Source organism: Zonotrichia albicollis, chromosome W (assembly GCF_047830755.1).
Source record: "Zonotrichia albicollis isolate bZonAlb1 chromosome W, bZonAlb1.hap1, whole genome shotgun sequence".
Classification (NCBI taxonomy): Eukaryota; Metazoa; Chordata; class Aves; order Passeriformes; family Passerellidae; genus Zonotrichia; species Zonotrichia albicollis.
Window position 1 is genome coordinate 6,998,584 of NC_133859.1, and position 13,904 is coordinate 7,012,487.

The window sequence follows — 13,904 nt, forward strand, 5'->3', positions numbered from 1 at the left end:
TTAGATTTTGTTAAGTTTAAATATTTTAAGTATTTTAAGTCTAAGTGCTATTAAGTTTAAGTGATGTTAGATAGATTTATACTTTTATGATCAGCGTTTATTTTATGACTTGTGTGCAAAGTGTTGTTGTGAACATCAGAGAAACTTTAGTTAAAAAGGACAATCAGAAGCACTTGTGAGTAAAGCTGTTCTTGTTTGAAGTATATGTCATATAGCATATCTTATAAATAGTGATAGCCTTTTTAGTTTGTTTCCCTAGCTTAGATCCCTTGTAAGAGAGAAACCTTGCTAGCTGAGAATACTGTTTAGTTGTTAGAATTGTATATTTTTGTGTTACAAAGAGTGTAACACAGTTAGCCCATAGAACTTTATTTCTTCTAAAAAATATATAAACAGGGGAAATGTTGGGAATTTAGTTGAAAAGAGACTAGAAAAGTACAAAGCCGTGGCTAATTCCAAGTCCTGCACCTGCTAGATAGCGTGTCCTTGGGCCTAGCTGTAGTATAATAACAAATAGTGAAAGAGACATGAGAAAAGAGAGATGTAACCCCTAAGGAATGAGGAAGAGTTCATGGTATAGTTTAACTAATAGATTGCTTGGCTTACAGAATATTCATAAGCTTATTATTTGCTGTATAAGTGTTTGATACTTTCTTCAATAAATCGGACCTGTGATAAACCAGCTGGTGTCCTGGTCCCCTTCCTTCGACAATCATGTATATAGGTTAAGAAAAGTTTTATAGATTTATAGTTATGTTTAACTCCCTCGCATGATTATCGAGGGACATCTGGGGTTGGGACATCTGGGACGGCTGGCTTGTCACTATGGCGACATCTGACCTCCAATCAGGATTTGAGGAAGAGATCTCCACTCCTGGACAGCGAAGAAGGGGTTTGTATATATGTTATAAAGTAATTCATGCTTAAGGGGAAAATGTATAAAATGAAAATGGTAAAAAGACTCTAACATCCAACGAGCCTCTGACCACGAGCAACCTGGAGACAGATTACTACATTGGAATTACAAAACTTCTGCTGGCAGCAGGAGAACAATGCCTCGTTTACTAATAAAAGACATGGCTGGCACGGAGATGGGCTTCCTCAGGAGCCATCAAGGAACACCCAAGGGTGATCATTGCTTGGTAGATATAATCAATCAAGATAACCAAAGTCACCAAGGAACATACATCTGAATACACTACTTCCCCTGACATGATAAGCGCCTGCCACTACTCAGGAAACAGCAATTGTCCAGCCCTGCACAGGGAAAGAAACCTTCATACATATGCGGGGTTACAAAAGAAATTGGGGCATCTCTGCCTCAGGCATAAAAAACTGCATAAAACAGCCCTGCTGGAAATGGCATTCATGAACAGAGGGATATCCGATGAGATGGAGGTCAGATCTCAGTTCATCCAGCGCCGGTCCCAGGCTCAACGCTGTCTCTTTGACTGTGGTTTTTGAGGACTGTATTTTAGTCACGAAAATAAAATCTTTCACATTTATTAATTTGGATTTCTGGCTGATCATTTATAACAATTCTGGTGACCTCGATGTGATCTGAATTTGGGTTCTGGGGACCCCCTCTCCGGTCAGGAGGCGCCCCACTGATTTCAGCAGCCTGACAGGATTGGGAACTGGCGGAACCAATCAGATTCTGAACCAAAGGCAGAACCACAGTCAAAGAGAGGATAAAAATGGGCCCAGAGCTCTCAGGACCTTGGAGCTATCCAGAGAGGGATCTCCAGGGCCACAGTGCTTTTCACTCAGAAAAGTCTACATGCACAAAGAATCCACACCAGAAAAGGAACCATGAGTACCGCATGGTTGAGTGGGGTGTAATCAAGCGTGTGTGTGAGACGTGATTTTATCACAAAGCGGGTGTGGACCCTAAGATCGCCGTTCCACTCTCCCATGAGGGAAGTGGTCGGTCGTGGGGGAGGCAAACGTCTTGGCTCATTACACACGTGAAGCCTGAAACTCTGGGGGAGTTCAGGGGTTTGATCACAGGTTTGGATCAGGAGGGAAGGGATGTTCCCAAAGTGTTTGGGAGCTGATAAACCTTCTGGTCTGGAAATTCAGGTAAGAGAGCTCGTTACCAGCTGTAAAGTGCACGGAACGGTTCTCCATGAGGCTAAGTAAGCTGGTAGATTTTTTTCAGCAGACGTCAAAAAACGCTACTGGGTAGAGACCTGGGATTCTCTTCGAGAATTCTAGCCGGAAAAAACTTAAGGTAAGAAAGGTCGGGGGAAGTCGTTTTCAAAGATGGGACAGAGAAAAAGCAAGGCTCAGAGAAAACCCCAGGAAAAACCTTCAAAAGCCCCAGAAAAGATTCTACCTGAAAACCCATGGGACAGTCCGTTGGGATGGATGTTAGAACATTGGGAGGACAACCCTAGGAGGAAGGGAAAATCCAAGGAGAGAATGATCCATTTTTGCATCGAGAAATGGGGAGGAAAAGAGATCGGGAGGTACGTGGTCTGGCCTGTTTTCAGCACATTCAAATTGTGGACATGCCAAACTTTATATGATCATGATGTGGCCGACCAGTACCCACAAGACTTGGAAGAATTAGAATATGCTGGAATGTGGAAAAATGCTTATTCGGGATTATTCCCGATACGAGCCCACAGATGCGTGGCAACTCAGGGCAGGGAATGGGAGCTGCTGGATAACCTCCTACCTCCCTATCTGGTCCCTCTGCCCCAGCCTGTGCAAGCCCAAGTCCCCGTGCCCGCAGTTGCGGGACCTTCACAAGTCCAGGTACCTCCGGTGCCCATGTCACCTCCAGAAGCCTCGCTCCCACAGGAGCAGGCTTCAGTGCCTCTGCTCCGCCAAGAACAGGCTTCTTCGACACCTTTGCTCCCACAGGAGCGGCCCCAGCCCCTGCCACCACCCAAATCGGAAGAGAAGCAAGTCCTCCTCATGGGAGGAGCCAGCTCTATCCCAGCCTGGCAAACAAGACAAAAAACTAGGAAGGTAAACATGATGGTAGCGAGGACGAGGAAGAAAAGCCCAACCTCTTCCCTTTATGGGAAGTGCCGACCGCTCCGGGAATTATCGGCTTCGTGAATGTGCTGATCAATCCAGGGGACATCAGGGCTTTCAAATAGGAGATGGGGAAATTGATGGATGATCCATTGGGGGTTGCAGAAAGACTGGATAAGTTCCTCAGAACCAGCATTTACACCTATGATGACCTTAATGCAATATTAAGGTCGTTGTTTAACAACGAGGAAAGAGAAATGATCAGGCAAGCCTCGATCAGGGACTGGGAACACAGGAACCCACAAGGGGAACAACGGGACCAGCGATGGCTAGACCAGAAACCGTCTTGGAGCACCCAGACAGAGGAAGGTAGACAGAGGATGATAAACCTCAGAAACATGGTAATACAAGGTATACGGGAGGCGGTGCCGAAAGGGCAAAACATGAGCAAAGTACTCAGAGAGTGCCAGGGAAAGGATGAGACACCCACCAAATGGCTGGAAAGGCTGAGAAAGAGCCTCCGAATGTATTCAGGAATTGACCCAGAGTCCCCAGTCGGAGTGGTCCTGTTGAAAACTCAATTTGTGGAGAAATCGTGGGAAGATATCAGGAAGAAACTAGAAAAGATAGAGGGATGGCAAGATAGAGAATTACAGGATTTGCTTTGGGAGGCCCAGAAAGTCTACATGAGAAGGGATGAGGAGAAATAGAAAATCCAGGCAAAAGTACTAGTGGCCACAGTAAGGGAAACACAGAAACAAGAACAGGTCCGGGGTTTGGCAAAGTCAGCGTCCCCGAGGAGGCAGAACTCTTCCCAAGGTAAGGACTCAGCCAGAAAAAGGATATTGAGAGCTTTTACTGCAAACAAAAGGGCCAAATTTGAAGGAATTGTCCGAAGAAAGTTAAGAACAAGAAAATGTTTCAGGAAGACTAGAGATGTCAGGAGCTTTTTAATTTAGGGTCTGGAACATGCAAGGACCCTTTGATAAAGTTGAGACTGGGACCCCACAAGCAGGAAGTAGTGTTTTTAGTTGATTCTGGAGCCGAGCGGACCACTGTACAGTGATTACCACTGAGATGCTCTATAAGCGATGATACTATGATGGTAATCAGGGTAAAAGGGGAACCCTTTAAGGTTCCAATTATTAAAAACGTGCAAATAGAATCAGAGAATAAGCGTTGCATTGGAAATATGTTACTGGTCAAGGAAGCAGAATACAATCTGCTGGGAAGGGATCTGATGGTGACACTAGAAATCAGCCTAGTGGTGCAGAATTCCCAGCTCAAGGTGAGGTTGTACCAACTCACTGCTGAGGATGAAGGGAGTTTGGTACACTCAAGGGGAGGCTGGGAGGTTGGAAATCAAACCAATTCACATTGAAATTGAGAGGCCAGAAGACCCTATTATGGTAAAGCAGTACCCCATTCCCATGGAAAGGGAGGAGGCAGCTGAAACCAGTGATCGAAGAATTAGTGAAGAAAGGAATGTTGGAGCTGTGCATGTCGAGACATAATAACCCAATATTGGCAGTGCAGAAAACAGATGGTAGTTATAGGTTAGTGCAAGATTTAAGGGCTGTGAATCAAAGGACTAAGACACTGTTCCCCACGGTTTGAAATCCTTACACTTTGTTGAATAATGTCTCTTCCAAGGAGACGTGGTACAGCATGATTGATTGTGGAGAGCCTGGTTTAAGCATGGCTTAAAGAAAGAGGCCATGAAGGTATTCAGCTGAGGGAAATATAGAAGCCTGCTGTGAAGCAGCCTTTCCCAGGCTTGATCCTGTAAATAATTAGGTTCTCAGCCACCTTTTATATAAACAACAAGATTCTTAGACCGTTCTGTCCTTGGCTGCTACTGGGAACAGACAGCCAGTCTGGGAATAGATATGAAGGTTTTGAGAACTCTTCATATCATGGTGGGAACACTGATCTTGGTTTCAGTAAACTAACTTCAGGTATTGTAAACAAAAGGAGGAGCTGAAGTTTTCTCTACAGCCTATCGGGAGCTCAGATTTTGCAATGTGCATGAAGTGAATTAACATGGTTATAAAAAGTGATTGATTGAGTGAATAAATGGAGTCAGATGCTAAAACAACAAAGGTGGTCACTCCCTCACTTCGACATAATAGTGACACCCGACCGTGATATGCACCACGCGAAGTGAAAACGGGTCAGGCCCTATGCAGCGGGGTGGCAGAAAAAACGCGATAAAGTGGATAAAAAAGAAGCTGATACGCGTCGTGTGCCTCGGGTGATCGTAAAAGACGAGCCCGACTGAGACGTGCTGCACGAGGCCTTGAAGAGGCTGCAAACCAGCGCTGGAAATCGGGTAGGAAAAAGGCAAGCATCATATTTATAAAAACCACCGATTAAGGAGATGAATTTGCAAAAGGATTTAACAGGACTTTGGACTAACGGCTATGCTAGAGGGATTTTCCTTATCCTCCATGCGGTTTACAAGTTAACGGGATGGCGTGAATTCGTTGATTTATTATGGGAGAGTGATAAACCTGTCAAGACGCTGAGCAAGCTATGGGGGGAGAGCCGGCGCCGCGGGGGAAGCCGAGAGCGGCGGGAGCAGCCGCGGGAGCCGAGAGCGGCGGGAGCAGCCGCACGGCGCCCAGCGCGGAGGAAGCCGCCGCGGCTGCAGCGCGGACAGAGCGCGCACCGCACCCAGCAGCGCCAGCACCAGCAGCGCCGCGGCCATGCGGGACCTGGCCCCGGCGGGATCCGAGGGGAGCCGCCGCCGCGCCGTGAGACCAGAAGTTTTTTCGCCTGCTCCGACACCACGGGGAGCCACCGCGGGGGGAGCGGCCACGCCCCGCAGCCAGCGCCAGGCAGCCACCAGCAGCCCAGTGCGGAAGAAGCCGTGCCGTGCCGAGCCCAGCGTGGGGGGGCTCAGCCCCCCTCCGACACACGCGGCACGGGAGCAAATAAGCTCTTGGTGACTTCTCTAAAATGGACAAATATCTGTTGGTTTTTCTTGAATGTTCCTGTACTTTTTTAAGCTACTTAAGTCTGCTACCTTAGTTTATATGTATTTCATACTTATTCTCATAAGCTTTGGGTTTTTCCTCTCCTGCTCAGATATGTGAAAACTCCTCTTACACACAGAAGAGGTAGACTGCAAATTAGTAGTAAGATAGTCACACCTTTTACCTTTCCTTGCTGCTACAAACAGAGCCTTAGCTGTGAAAGGCCCAGGGCTGGAGTGCACTGGGTTCCTTCTCTTAACTTTTAGGTACCCTTTTTTGAGTTTCAGAACACTTCAAGTATCCACTCTCCAATAATAATAGTTTCAAGAGGTTTTGCATTTCAAAGTGCAGACAGATCTTTCTATTAAGTTTTAGTTTGATCCTAAATGCTGCTTTTAAAGATTTTAAACAGTATTTTATTTCAATGGTATGTAATGTAGCTTTGCTGTTCTCTAGGAAAAAATATATTTTACATAGCCTTTATAATAGACTTGTAGAGTCAAGGGTAAACACACACAATGAGAAGAAAAAAAAAAAAAAACTTAGAGGAAGAATTAAGAAATGAGAAACCCAGAGGTTTCTGATGACATGGTTTTAGCTCAAGCCCTGAAAGCTAAATTAAGAGTGGTACACATTTTGAATAAAGAAAAATAGTTTTAGTATAGATTAGAAGTTTTATTGAATTACTGATATAGAAGGTAATGCATAAACACAAACTTTAAGTAGTATATCTGTTTCAAAGATTTGAGCGAAAAAATGTCTATTTTACACAAGGAAAACATCTGTTGATGTATTTCCTCAAAGAGGCATTTTATAAAATTACTATATAATTATTTTTAAATAAGAATTGTTTCCTTTCTCTGAATCCAAAGGAAATGTTTGTTTTTTAAAGTGGTGCTTCCTACTCCAAAGCCACTTTAGAAGGCATAATAATAATGATAATAATAAAATAAAGTGAATAATAATAATAATAATAAAATAATAATAAAATAAAATAATGATAAACAATAAAATCAAATAATGATAAATAATAAAATGAATAATAATAATAATAATAATAATAATAATAATAATAATAATAATAATAATAATAATAAATAAAAATATGAAATAAAAAAATTTGAAATAATTAATAATTTCAAATTTTAGTTAATAAAGGCATGGTTTTTAAAAGCATGTGATTAACAAAAACATACAGCATTTGATATTCATTTTGGGATATCACTTGCTTTCTATCATGATTGCCGGGAAACAAACTTTTGTTGACCAAAAGTTTTCTGTTAAGATTAAAATTATATTAAGTTATATAGAATTTAAAGTCAGCTAAGTTTTGTTAAGTGAAAAGGTTTTAAGTATTTTAATAGGTGATTGAGTTTGAGTTCTGTTAAGTTAAAATATTTTAAAGTTTGGGTATTTTGGGTCTAGGTGCTATTTAGTTTAAGTGGTGTTAGATAGATTTATGCTTTTATGATAGGTGTTTATTTTATGACCTGTGTGCAAAGTGTTGTTGTGAACATTAGAGAGATTCTAGTTAAAAGAGACAATCAGAAGCATCTGTGAGTAGAGCTGTTTTTGTTTAAAGTATATCTGCTGTTTGAGAATAGAAAGCAAACTTCCTTTAGCTTATTTTTATTAATTATATTAGCACACCTGAGTTTTGTTTGAGCTTTATAGCACATAGAATTCTTTTTATATCTGTTGTTTAGCATATCTTATAATTAGTGATAGCCTTTTTGGTTTGTTTCCCTAGCTTAGATCCCTTGTAAGAGAGAAACCTTGCTAGCTGAGAATATTGCTTATAATGTAATAATTGTTAGAGTTGCCTATTTTTGTGTTGCAAAGAGTGTGATACAGTTAGCCCATAGAGCTTTTCTGATTCTTGTTTAAGTTTTATTAGAGTTAATTGATTTTACATATAAGCTTTGTTGATTTTAAAATAAGTCTGTTAAGTTTAGATATTTTAAGTGTTTTAAATGCATGCTAATTTCTCACTACTCCAGATCAACCAAGGACTGAGAGTCACCCAGCTAAGGCCATTTGAGCCAAATGACTAAAGGATTACAGTCTGTAAAACTGATTTTGAACTTTTCTGAGAAACCCAAGAAAAGGGTGGATGTGAAAATCTCAAGAACAGAAGGATTATTTTCAGACTCATCGTTCGCCTCCTCCCCAGGTGCACGAGGGAGGACAGCTGACAGTCTTTTAACCCTTTGGGGTAAAAGCCATTGCTCGAACCATGGCTGGGGGACCTTATAGAGATACTGTGTGTGCTTTTGAATGTTTTTGCTTATTTTGCTTTGTATTTTTGGTTGTATTCAGAATATGGTTGGTGGGATGATAGAGAAAACTTGGCAACTAACCTCCTTTTCCAAAAAGAAAGAAACGGGGGAAATGTGGAGAGCCTGGTTTAAGCATGGCTTAAAGAAAGAGGCCATGAAGGTATTCAGCTGAGGGAAATATAGAAGCCTGCTGTGAAGCAGCCTTTCCCAGGCTTGATCCTGTAAATAATTAGGTTCTCAGCCACCTTTTATATAAACAACAAGATTCTTAGACCGTTCTGTCCTTGGCTGCTACTGGGAACAGACAGCCAGTCTGGGAATAGATATGAAGGTTTTGAGAACTCTTCATATCATGGTGGGAACACTGATCTTGGTTTCAGTAAACTAACTTCAGGTATTGTAAACAAAAGGAGGAGCTGAAGTTTTCTCTACAGCCTATCGGGAGCTCAGATTTTGCAATGTGCATGAAGTGAATTAACATGGTTATAAAAAGTGATTGATTGAGTGAATAAATGGAGTCGGATGCGAAAATCAACAAAGGTGGTCGCTCCCTCACTTCAACAATTGATCTGAAAGATGCCTTTTGGACCTGTCCTTTAGCTAAGGACAGCAGAGACTATTTTGCATTTCAATGGGAAGACCCAGAAACCAACCGAAAACAGCAATTCAGATGGACAGCTTTGCCTCAGGGGTTTGTGGACTCACTAAATTTGTTTTGGCAAGCACTTGAGCAAGTGCTGAGTCACTTTGTACCAGTGGAAGGAACAAAATTATTACAGTATGTGGACGATTTACTGATTGCTGGTTCACGGGAGGAGGATGTAAGGATGAGCACTATAGTGCTCTTGAATTTCTTAGGGGTCAAAGGATTGAAAGTGTCTAAGTTGAAACTGCAGTTCACAGAGCCCAAAGTCAGGTATTTGGGACATTGGTTAACAAAAGGTAAGAAGAAATTAGACCCCGAGAGGATAGCAGGGATCATTGCCCTGCCTCCTCCACAAAGAGAGAAGTGAGACAATTATTGGGACTTTTGGGATATTTCTGGCAATGGATTGAAGGGTACAGTGAGAAGGTAAAGTTTTTATATGAAAAGCTCACCACTAACAAATTAAAATGGGCAGAAAATGACAAGGAGAGATTTAAGGAATTAAAAGAAGCACTTGTGGCAGCACCAGTGCTGAGCCTCCCCAATGTGAAACGGCCATTCCAGTTATTCGTGGATGTCAGCAGTCATACCGCCCATGGTGTGTTGACGCAGGACTGGGCGGGGGCCAGGAAACTGGTAGGTTACTTATGTAAGCTTCTGGACCCTGTAAGCAGGGGTTGGCCCACTTGTTTGCAGGCAATTGTAACTGTGGCATTGTTGGTGGAACAAGCTAAGAAGGTAACCTTTGGGGCTCTGTTGGTAGTATACGCACCGCATAATGTGTGTAGTATACTGCAACAAAAGGCAGACAAATGGCTCACGGATGCTAGGTTGCTAAAGTATGAAGCCATTTCGATTCACTCGCCTGACTTGGAGCTACGCACAAAATCCAGCCCAATTTTTGTTCAGGGAGGTCTCAGAGAAGTTCGTACATAACTGCATGGAAGTGGTGGAGCTGCAGACCAAGATAAGACCAGATTTGGAGGAGGAGGAATTAGAAGAGGGAGAAAAATGGTTTGTGGATGGATCAGTGAGAGTGATAGAAGGAAAAAAGAAATCAGGATATACAGTTGTGGATGGCAGGACAGGAGAAGTGATAGAAGCAGGTCCTCTGAATGCGGGATGGTCGGCTCAAGCATGCGAACTGTACGCAATCTTCAGAGCTTTGAAAAGGCTGAAAGGGAGAAAGGAGACCATTTTTACAGACTCCAAATATGCTTTTGGGGTGGTCCACACATTCGGGAAGATCTGGGAAGTGAGAGAGCTGATTGACACTCAAGGATGGGGACTGGTGCATGGAGAATTAATAAGGCAAATTTTGGTGGCAGTAAGGGAGCCAGAGGAAATTTCAATAGTACATGTAAAAGGGCATCAGGCAGGAATGCAGTTTCGAATCCAGGGAAACAACCTGGCAGACAAAGAGGCCAAAAACACAGTGTTACTGATGGTAAGTACCCCGGAGATCGAAGGAACCGAGGCCCCAGAATATCTTCCACAGCCCTCCCAAAAAGAAATTGAAGGTTATGAGAAAATTGGAGGAAGGTAAGTGGAAATTACCGGACGGGAGAGAATTAGTGTCAAAGAGTTATACCAGAAGAATCTTAAGGAGGTTGCACCAACAAACTCACTGGGGGGCACAGGCCCTTGCAGAACAGTTCTTGAAATTTTTCGGGTGCAGAGGAATTTAGGAATCGGTCAAGCAGGAGGTACAAGGATGCTTGATCTGCCAGAAAGTTAACCGGGCTAAGGCACGACAGGCAATCCTGGGAAGCAGACCCATAGCGTACCAACTGTTTGAAAGAATTCAAGTTGATTTTACTGAACTGCCCAAGGTGGGAAGGTACAAATTCTTGTTAGTAATAGTAGATAAACTGACCCATTGGGTGGAAGCCTTTCCGAGCTCAAAGGCAACAGCTCAAACAGTATCCAAGATACTTTTGGAGGAAATTGTACCCCCATATGGGGTATTGAACTACATAGATTCGGACCAGGGAACTCATTTCACTTCAAAGATTATTAAGCAGTTGGGTGAGGCTCTAGGCATCCCCAGAGTTTGAGACAGGTAGAGAATGAATCAGACATTGAAAGCACAATTATCAAAATTAATATTAGAAACCCGGATGTCCTGGCTGAAGCGCCTCCCCCTTGCCTTGCTTAATATCAGGACTATGCCTCACTCAGAGACGGGACTCTCACCGTTTGAAATGTTATATGGAATGCCATATGAACATGGAATGCCAGTGGGACACCCCAGGTTGGGGGATAGTCAAATTCAACCTTACTTGATAGTGATAAATAAGAATTTACAGGAACTAATGCAACATGGGATAGTATCCCAAAGTGCTCCTTTGGGGTTTGCTATCCACAAAATACGACTGGGAGACAAAGTGCTTGTGAAAGTTTGGAAAGAAGTTCCCCTCTCCCCTCACTGGAAAGGTCCCTTTCTTGTCCTTCTGATAACAGACACGGCCATTCGGACGGTGGAAAAAGGCTGGATACACGCATCGTGGGTGAAAAAGGTCAAGCATCAGGAGGAGGCTCCTGAGTGGAGGATTGCCTCTTCCCCTGGAGACCTAAAGATAAAGCTACACCGTCCAAGTAAATGACCGATGGAGAGCGGATAAGTTGTATACTGCCAAATTGTGTATGTTATCTCTTCATGTACTTCAAGTGCGAGTACTGTCTGGAAGTCTTTGTTATACATTGTAGAAGGGGACAGTGGCTGAAGGGGTTGTGTACCCGGTGTTTGGAGGAAGAACTCGAACTGACTGACTGCATTTTAACTCTTGCCACAAATTTAGGAATAATAGATTTGGATTCTCAAGAGTGGTATCACATATTCAAGAACGGTATAAGAGGGAAACTAGGTTCTAAGGCTGAGATCTTAGAGGCTGAGTGCTGAAAATCGATCAGAGTTCCTTGCAGCGCATATGCAGTCAAGGTATCAAGGTGGGGCACCTTTAAGAGGAGGTATGCGGCTCAGTCTGAGAGTGAGATCCTGGAAGAATACTCCTGCTGCCAAGAAGATGGTCTTCCTCACTGCTGGTGGCACCCCAGGGGGCGCAGGTAAAGGCAGAGGGGTACGCCTATGGGGAATCCTTATGGGCCTGAGTCTAGTCGTGTGCAGAACAACCAGTTTGCACACTGAGATCCTGTCTCAGACAGGAGGGCAGAATCCTGTTGAAGAGTGCAGACAATGCACTCGGATTGTCCAAGAGGGACAAGAAGGAGGGGAGTCTCAGCATACCAGGCTCTGGAAGATTGCATCATGGAGCAAGGCAGGTACTACATCATGAATGGCACTCAACTGAAATTATGCAGATGGGGCGAAGAAACATTATGTTTCAATCAAAAGGCAAGAGTTAAGGGCAGGCTGTCAGAAGGGTTCAATCACAAAATACAAAAGAGGGATGCGGGAAAGACATCAGTCCCTGTTTGTAACCAATGCAATCGAACTGTGTCGGTCGGGGGAAAAACTGAACCAGTTTTTGTAGCGTATTATCAAGTTAACACATTGTATTATGATAATACCTGACTTGAAATGTGTTTAATGAATGGGAAAATGTACTGGGTTGGAAAGAATTTGAAATATGAAAATAAGCTCTCCCTGAGCAGCGAGCCTGTCATCTTGGACCTCCTTGAGGCAAATGATGACAGGGTCTGTCTGCAATATCATAGGGCTTTCTGCTTCTCAAAAAACAAGGAAGGGATAGATCCCGAAAGCAAAAAGGAAGCAGATAGCTCAGGAGTTGAAGAGACAGGAGTCAGAGTTGAGGAAAAGGAGGGTGGAGCAAGAAAGGCTGAAAACTCTGCGTGAGCAATATGAACAACTCGAGAGACAATATGCTGACTGGGGACTACCTGCCCCAGATCGAAATTTATTGATGGACCTTGTCCAGGAAATTGCCACGGAACTAGGATTGTCTAATTGTTGGATTTGTGGAGGGCTGAAATCTACTGAGAAGTGGCCTTGGAAAGGTGAGAGTTTAACCCCGGAACTGTCGCAGAATGAGGCCTTTGTTGGGGATGAGCCATTTGTCAGTGAGGGGAGACTCGGACACTCAATATGAGTGATCAGAAAGTTCCGTTTATTGAAGAGAGCATCAGACACTTATACAGCAAGTAATAAGCTTATGACTATTCTGTAAGCCAAGCGATCTATTGGTTAAACTATACCATCAACTCTTCCTCATTCCTTTGGGCCTACATTCCCTATTTCCCACGTCTCTCTGTCCACTTGTTATCATACCCAGCTAGGCCCAAGGACATGCTATCTTGCAGGTGCAGGACTTGGAATTAGCCACGGCCTTGTACTTTTCCAGTCTCTAGTCAGCTAAATTCCCAACACGGAACAGCTGTTGAAATGGGATAACACCTGGGTCTCTAGGATGACACAGAGACCTGAGGGTTGGGTGTTGGACCAGAGAGTGATTGGAACGATTTTTATCAGCAGGGAAGGAAAAGAATATACCGAGGTGGTTGGGTATACCCTGTGTATATCCATGTTAACGGTAAATTCAAGTAGTAGGAGCAAAATCTGGCAACCAGAGCCTCCTATGCGTTATTGGAGTCAGAAAAGAGAAGCAAATTGTGACTGGAACAATAAGATTGGACTTTGTTGGGTCAAAGGCTCCGGAGTTAACCCTTACCAATCATTGGAGGAATTAAGAGAATAGTCGAAGGAACCAGGAAGAACAAATATCAGGTGGAAAGCCCCTGACAGAATTTACTGGATCTGTGGGAAGAAAGAGTATAGTGAATTACCCCCAAAGTGGAAAGGGTTGTGCACTTTAGGTATGATACGACCTGTGTTCTTCACTCTCCCCCGATCAAAAAGCGACCTGTTTGGAGCTCCCTTGTATGAGACTCTGAACAGGGAGAAGTTTGAAAAAGAAATTCCCTGCTGTAGGAGGCAGGCAGACATGGGGAGAGGAAAAATGGCTGGCCCAGAGGATAATAGAATATTATGGGCCAGCCACATGGGCACAAGATGGGAGCTGGGGATATAGGACC